At 34.8% G+C, this 7,711-nt stretch overlaps 1 pseudogene; it reads right to left on the bottom strand.

Annotated features, from left to right (window-relative positions):
* Nucleotides 1-3,256: 3,256 nt before the first annotated feature.
* Nucleotides 3,257-4,580, bottom strand: LOC116142164 (annotated as a pseudogene).
* Between the last annotated feature and the right edge of the window lie 3,131 nt (nucleotides 4,581-7,711).

The raw sequence follows: 7,711 nt of genomic DNA, 5'->3' as shown, positions 1-7,711 counted from the left end.
TTATTAACAATAGGAAAACTTTAAATGACGTTTACACACATGGGCTGCACAATGAAAAAGGGCTCCGTTCGCTTATGAATTTAACATTCCCCTGTCGTTTCTGTTGCATCAAAAAATGCAAAAGCCCTCTTTCGTTTTAGCATTTTTTATTTATATAAAACTTTTTTTTTTTTGTTTTTTTCTCATCCTCTCAACTGGAATAATGCTTAATTAGACATAATAACAAATTTTATTGATAAGATAATCATGTTTACAATTTTAATTGTTTTTTTCTCTTAGAATTAATAACGATAAATATTAATATCTTCTTCACGTAAGTCTATAGGTAATCTATAAATCTATATAGTCTTGGAATACTTGCTATTTGAATATCACATAGGACTATAATTGTTGCAAGTGTCAGTGCGATATTGATTTAAACTATAATTATTGTAAGTGTCTGCATGTTATTAATTTAAGCTATTTTGTATATTAATAACATACATTTAATGTTTTGTGGATGTTAAATGTTTTATTATTATTAGATTAGATCAAGAGAAACTCTTCACATTCATGAGAAATGCTTATATGATTATACGTTAGCTTCATTGTTTCTTCTAATTGAATGTGGAAGGGTATAGAACATGAAGGGTAATATATATATATATTATTATATATATTATATTATATAATATTTCATTATAATTAGTATCGAGTAAATGCTAGCATTAATGTATTGATAAGGTGTATTGTTGAATTTCGTGAATTTGAAGAGGCGCGTTGTATCACTTAAAAGATTAGTTACTTTGAATCCTATATATATGTAGATATATTAATAGTTTGTTACACGATTTATTTGAAGAAAGAGAGGCAATCAACTTTTAATTGTTATTTGTAATTGTTTTCTTTTGATTTGATCAATGTATTATTAAACTTTTTATTTTGTGTTAATGTAGGTATATATTTTTAGTCAAATCATAATATTTGTTGTCGTCATTGCGAATTACGTGTTATTGAAGGTAATGTATTTAGTTATCTATATCTCTGTAATTGCGGTTTATTATTGCTATTTATGCTTTGTTAGAAATGTAAAACTTTTAGGCACGGTTGCAATTTATTGACTACTGTATTGTTATACTACTTTTCAAATGCTTATCATGTTTGCCATATAGTTTTTGTTAAAAGGTTATATAAGTTATTGTATGGTATGAAGAATCCACCCAAGAAACTTGAATGGCAAGTAGTGGAATGAACGCATATGAAGATATGCTTTCTGTCTTCACCAAAGGATCTGGCCTTAATGGAAGAAGAATTTATGGTATTTTATTATTTTATACAAGTATGGAAAGGGAGAGGAAGTGAGAACAATGTGTGTATGCCATGGCAGTTTTCTATCTTCATCAGAGTTTGTCAAGCATGCAGGCGGTGGCGATGTCGACCACCCCACTTAGGCATATTGTAATAAACCCTTCCCTTACTCCCTTCTCATGACTTTTCTGTCCAAGCCACTACCCCTTCAAAAATGGGATGTGGAATAGGATTAAAAAAAAAACCAAAGAAAGAATAAATTAATCTGTCATTTGATTTTTCAAGATCTTGAAAGGGAACTTAATATAATATTTAACTGTTTCTCACGTTTTGAGCGAGTTCTTTGATGCATGCATCTCTTTAAAGGCTTTTGTTGGAAAAAAAAAATGTTGGAAAAGTAGCGTAGGAAAGTGAAATTGGAACTCCAAAAATATAAAGGAAAGACAAATTGATGGATACAACTTCTGTAATAAAGAAACTGTGTAAAAGAGAAAGTTAGGTGCGTTACAAATTGCTGCTTAAATCAACAATAATGAAAATAAATCTTTACACTTACATTATATATATACTATTTATTTGATATATAATAATTTTATTATTAATTTTTTTGATTATCAATTTAATATATAATGAAATTCAATACAAATAATATACATTTAACATCACAAGAAAAACAATAATAATGTATAAACATACACGCACCAGCTTTAAGACTATTTTATATAATAAACCGAACTCAACTNTAAAAGGTTATATAAGTTATTGTATGGTATGAAGAATCCACCCAAGAAACTTGAATGGCAAGTAGTGGAATGAACGCATATGAAGATATGCTTTCTGTCTTCACCAAAGGATCTGGCCTTAATGGAAGAAGAATTTATGGTATTTTATTATTTTATACAAGTATGGAAAGGGAGAGGAAGTGAGAATAATGTGTGTATGCCATGGCAGTTTTCTATCTTCAGCAGAGTTTGTCAAGCATGCAGGCGGTGGCGATGTCGACCACCCCACTTAGGCATACTGTAATAAACCCTTCCCCTACTCCCTTCTCATGACTTTTCTGTCCAAGCCACTACCCCTTCAAAAATGGGGTGAGGAATAGGATAAAAAAAAAACAAAGAAAGAATAAATTAATCTTTCATTTGATTTTTCAAGTTCTTGAAAGGGAACTTAATATAATATTTAACTGTTTCTCTTGTTTTGAGTGAGTTCTTTGATGCATGCATCTCTTTAAAGGCTTTTGTTGGAAAAGAAAAATGTTGGAAAAGTAGTGTAGGAAAGTGAAATTGGAACTCCAAAAATATAAAGGAAAAACAAATTGATGGATACAACTTCTGTAATAAAGAAACTGTGTAAAAGAGAAAGTTAGGCGCGTTACAAATTGCTGCTTAAATCAACAATAATGAAAATAAATCTTTACACTTACATTAAATATATACTATTTATTTGATATATAATAATTTTATTATTAATTTTTTTGATTATCAATTTAATATATAATGAAATTCAATACAAATAATATACATTTAACATCACAAGAAAAACAATAATAATGTATAAACATACACGCACCAGCTTTAAGACTATTTTATATAATAAACCGAACTCAACTCAGAAGTTTGTTAGCGTTTCCATGTACTCTCATGGTTGTGCAATCGTTTAGCAGATCTATCATTATTGGGTTGATTGCTCGAAGGGTAAATAGTAATCTAGGTCAGACCAGCCCATCCCATGAATTTGGGCCCGTAAGTCTGATAAAAGCCTTGATCTGGCCCAACTATAAAGGGCCATCTATTCTTCTGAGTCCTAAATTGAATGGGCCCGAAGATAGACTGAGCCCAAGTCAATTGGACAGCTAACTATAGTCCAATAGTTTCTTTTGTACACTCATATTGATATTACTGTATATCAAGTGAAGACTTCCCATATTCCAAAACAAAAGAAAATTTTTCAAATTAAGATTTCTTAATTATAATTCATATCACAAAAATCCTTGCATCACTTCAATTATTATATATCCAACCATGAATTATTACAATATGACACAATATTTGGCTACAAGGTTTTAAGTTACATGGTTTCCACTAATATTCCAGGGCTATAAGGCTTCTGGCCATAGCAGTCAAGATTATTACCATAGCCAACGCCAAACATGTCACAGTATCTCTTATAGAACCCAATGCGATCCTGTACCTTTGAATCCACACCATGACCACATTCAATCCCACCATTTATTATATTTGTGATCACACCAAATCCTGGAACCTGGCCAGCCGACTGATCGGCAGCAGAGGGTTTCCAATTTCCGGTGATGACATTGTGGCAGGATGGCTTTGGTGCCTGCGGAGTCGTCCAGAACCAGAGAGCTGACTGAATGATATCACTGCATTTGTTGCTAGAAGGTCTGGATTATTAATCAAGTCCACCCCAATCGCATTTCCACACTTCTGATAGTTGTAGTTCCTGAATCATATCAATATGCAGATAAATGTTAATAATTATAGCGAGAAAATCTTAGATATTTATACGTTATTCGTGTATCTTTACATTAAATTTATTTTGTATGTGATATGTTTTTACTGCACAGATACACGAATAAGAAACTAATGAAGTATAAGATTACCAAGAGAGTTGAATGGGACCTCTGCCAAAATATTGCTTAGGACATGGATATTTTGGATCACAGTAAGACGATTTGGGTTCCTGTTCTCTGAGAAAGCAATATCCCCAAGCATATGGGCCGTCAGGTGCACTTGGCCATCCCCCTATATGTTTACCATCAAACAGCAAAACAATTTACAATATTAAAGAGTGACTACGAACTATTGAGCTTTGTGTTTTCAACAAAAAATAACCAGTAGTTTCATGGGAAGTTTGTGCTAAGAAAGCAGCAACTTCCCTTTTACGTGTGGCAGCATCGCCAGTAGTAGCAAAGGCAGGATAGGCCTTTGCTGCTTCTATAAAAGCATCATAACTGTAGAAACCTTTAGAGGGGCACCCATTTCTATGCTTAAGCATCTGGTCAAACGTGGATCTTGAAATGATACTCCCAATACCACCGCCGCCTCCGCCACTGCCACACTGGCTTTGGCATCCAGTGGTGCAATATTCAGATTTAGTGCCATACCAACCAAATTGACTACAACATTGGCCTCCAGGGTAGAGTGCACCTCTAGATTGCCTTCCACATTGCTCAGTTGATGAGCCTCCTAGTAAAAAAGAGAGCACCAGAGAGGAAATTGACAACCATAAACTCATTTTCAGGACACAGGTGAAGTGATGTTGTTGATGTGTGAGAGTATGGATGACTTATTATTGTATAAGGGGTACACCCATGATGGGTTACCCCAAGCGACGTGTGTGAGATGAAACTGTCAAATGCAGTTTCTCTCTAACCGCTACTTATAAAAGAAAAATTCTTTCTTTGAGTTACGGATACTGTTACTCTAAAAAACGCAAAAAAATCTACGCTCTCTCTCTCTAGAATTTGGAAAACAAAAATACGATTTGTGGTTTTTCTTCCAGATTACTTTGTTGCTTCAGAGATAAGGAAAGGAGGTATTTATGCTGTGTAAATTCATTGTAGTTCATTTATATACAAATGTGATTGCAATGGTGACTATGATCTTGGGATTATGTTAGGATATATGTTATTTCCAACATTGGTATCAGAGCCGTGGTTCATATTGTTTGAAATTCATACTGTAATGTTGAAGCATCTTATTGGTTTGTCAAATGTAGTTATGATTTTTTCAAATTTTGCACGTAAAAAGTTGTCTTTTTGGTAATGATTATTAGACCATTAAATTCCTTATGAAATTATGAAGAAAATAGTTTTTGAATCATAAAAAATGGAGTTAAAATGACTTAGATATGCCTCTTTGTAGTTTCGGGTTTCGATTGGGTTGATTTCCGGGTCGGGTACCCAGTTGCAGACCCGGACAGAGGTTGCAGACGACCCAAACCGACATGTCGTTTTTGATCCACCCTTATGAATGACATGTCGTTTTTATCCTGTTAGTTTTTTTTGAAAAAAAATTCAAATAGGCGTGGGTGGTGAGACTTGAACCCAAGTCTCCATAGTTGAAGCCCAATACCCTAACCACTAGGCTAATATTGTTTTGGTGTCACCTATATTCACAAACCCTTATATTCCTATCCGGCCCAACCCTAATCCAAATAAATAATGGTCAATTTGACCCGTGGACCCGACTCATATGACCGAACGGTTAGTCAAACCCGGTAATGAGCCAAACCCGACCCGTAAGTCAAACGGTCAGTCAACCCGGTCAACACCCGATACGCAAAGTCAACGATCAGTCAAACCGTCAACCCACCCGCGGTCAACTGATCAGTAAACTGGTCAAGACTCGACCCGAAAAGTCACGGCCAACTTGGGTCAGGATAGACCCGGTTTAGTGTGAAACGGGTTGACCCGACCCGTATTGTGTGTGAGCGCGTGACGCGCGCATGGAAGCTCCTTCCGGCGCGTAGAGCGTGGGGGATCTGTCGGCGCGTGACAGCTTCTGCCGGCGCGTGGGGGCGCGTGAAGTACTGTAATTTTTTTCTTTTGCTGTAAAGAATAAAAATGCATACTTGGTATATTGTTATGAGTCTAATTTTGTTATTGAACCATAAACACGTGTATATTTATCAATATAGTCAACCTTTATTTGATAAATAAATAGTTTTTTTTTGTATTTGTTACAGAAAAATGTTACGTTATAGACGTGCAATGGTTGCTAGAACCCCGCTCAGGGAAAGGGTTATGAACATGATTAGAACTCTACAAACTCACACATTGATTTTAAGAGACACAGAGGATGAGTTGGTGCAACTCGTAAATCATTTCATTCATTTGAATGAAAGATTCAGGAAATTGTCTGGATAGGGGATTAAAGGAAGATGATCGAAATTCCAGTTCTAAGAGAGACTCTTGGTTACCCTAATCTCGTTGGTCTCCTTGATATGGTTTGGACCAAGCTGAAAGTTCATAACTTTAAAGATGACAATAAAAATTATAGACTTTGGTCAACAACTATATCGGGAGTACATAGATTGGGGTGCAAAAAAGACAGCTGGGGCATCTATAGGAGTCTCCACTCGTAAGGACATCACAGAAACTCGGGAGTTCCCCTATCTAGGGTTAATTACAAGTTAGATAAAGACCTTAGGATAAGGATTTCAGATCCTTCCCAGTTTTAGGAATGTGGCTGTACACTTATTTTTTTGTTGTTGTTTTGGAATTGTTTGTTTTAATTTTATTACAAGTTGAATTCATACATAATGTATTATTTTGTTTATTAAATTTAAATTTTATGTGAATTGATGTTGATTATATTTATATAATTGTGACAAATATATTTTTAGAATTGCAATTAGTTATATCTATGATAATTGGAAATTGGAATTTTGGATGATGATTGTTGACATTGTTAACTTTTGATTCCAAATCTATATATACATTATTATGGTATAATTTTAAATGAACATGTATGTTCCGAGCATTGAATAATGCATTATCCAACGTGTATTTTGTTTAGAATGGCATCTGCATCTAAAACTTGTCGCCGAACTTAACAAAGGAAAAAATTCAACGGCGACAATTATAAGATATGGGCATAAAATCTAATATGTTTTGGAAGATAAGAGGTTCTTGAAGCTCTTACTACAACCATGGAAGAGCCTGAAGAGGGAGTCACGGCTCAACATAGACAGACCGTGCCGCTTATGACATATGAAGAAGAAGAATTCCACTGCTCGCATTACTTTGTTGAGCACAGTGGACAATGATCTCATGAAGAAGTACCGGATTATGAATTAGCAAAGGACATGTGTTCCGCACTTGCTACAAAGTTTGGCGGTACGTCCATTACCAATCCGGTCACTCACTATCAAATTTGACACATATAAGAAAAAGCCTGAACATACTATGAGTACATTACGGCATTTGTCAAACATGATAATGAGTTAAGAGATGCAAGTCATTGTCCTAACAAATGAACAACAGGTTCAAGCTGTCATAAGATCATTGCCTCAAAATTGGGAACATATGAAAATACACCTTACCCACAATGAGGGCATCAGAATTAGAAGATGCCATACCCATTTGGAACTGGAAGAAGATCGCCTTAATGCGAGTAAGGCAAATACTGATATGTATATGGCTGGTTCCAGTTCACATGGTGGGAAGGGATTTAAACGTAAATTCCAAGGTGGATCCCAAAGAAAAGGCATACTGAAAGGCTCAAGGGAAGAAGAGAAAGTTTTCAAACACGGAAAAGGAAAGCATCCTGCCAGGAAGAGGAATATGGCAAAGGTGAATGCTATAATTTTGGTAACAAGGGACATTTTGCTCCGCGATTGTAGCGAGCCGAAGAAGTAAATTATTTGTTTGCACAAGTAAGTTATATAATGTTTCCAG

Source organism: Pistacia vera, unplaced genomic scaffold, assembly GCF_008641045.1.
Source record: "Pistacia vera cultivar Batoury unplaced genomic scaffold, PisVer_v2 Contig405, whole genome shotgun sequence".
In the NCBI taxonomy this organism is placed as follows: domain Eukaryota; kingdom Viridiplantae; phylum Streptophyta; class Magnoliopsida; order Sapindales; family Anacardiaceae; genus Pistacia; species Pistacia vera.
The sequence above is the reverse complement of the archived record's forward strand: the minus strand, read 5'-3'. Positions and strand labels throughout refer to the sequence as shown.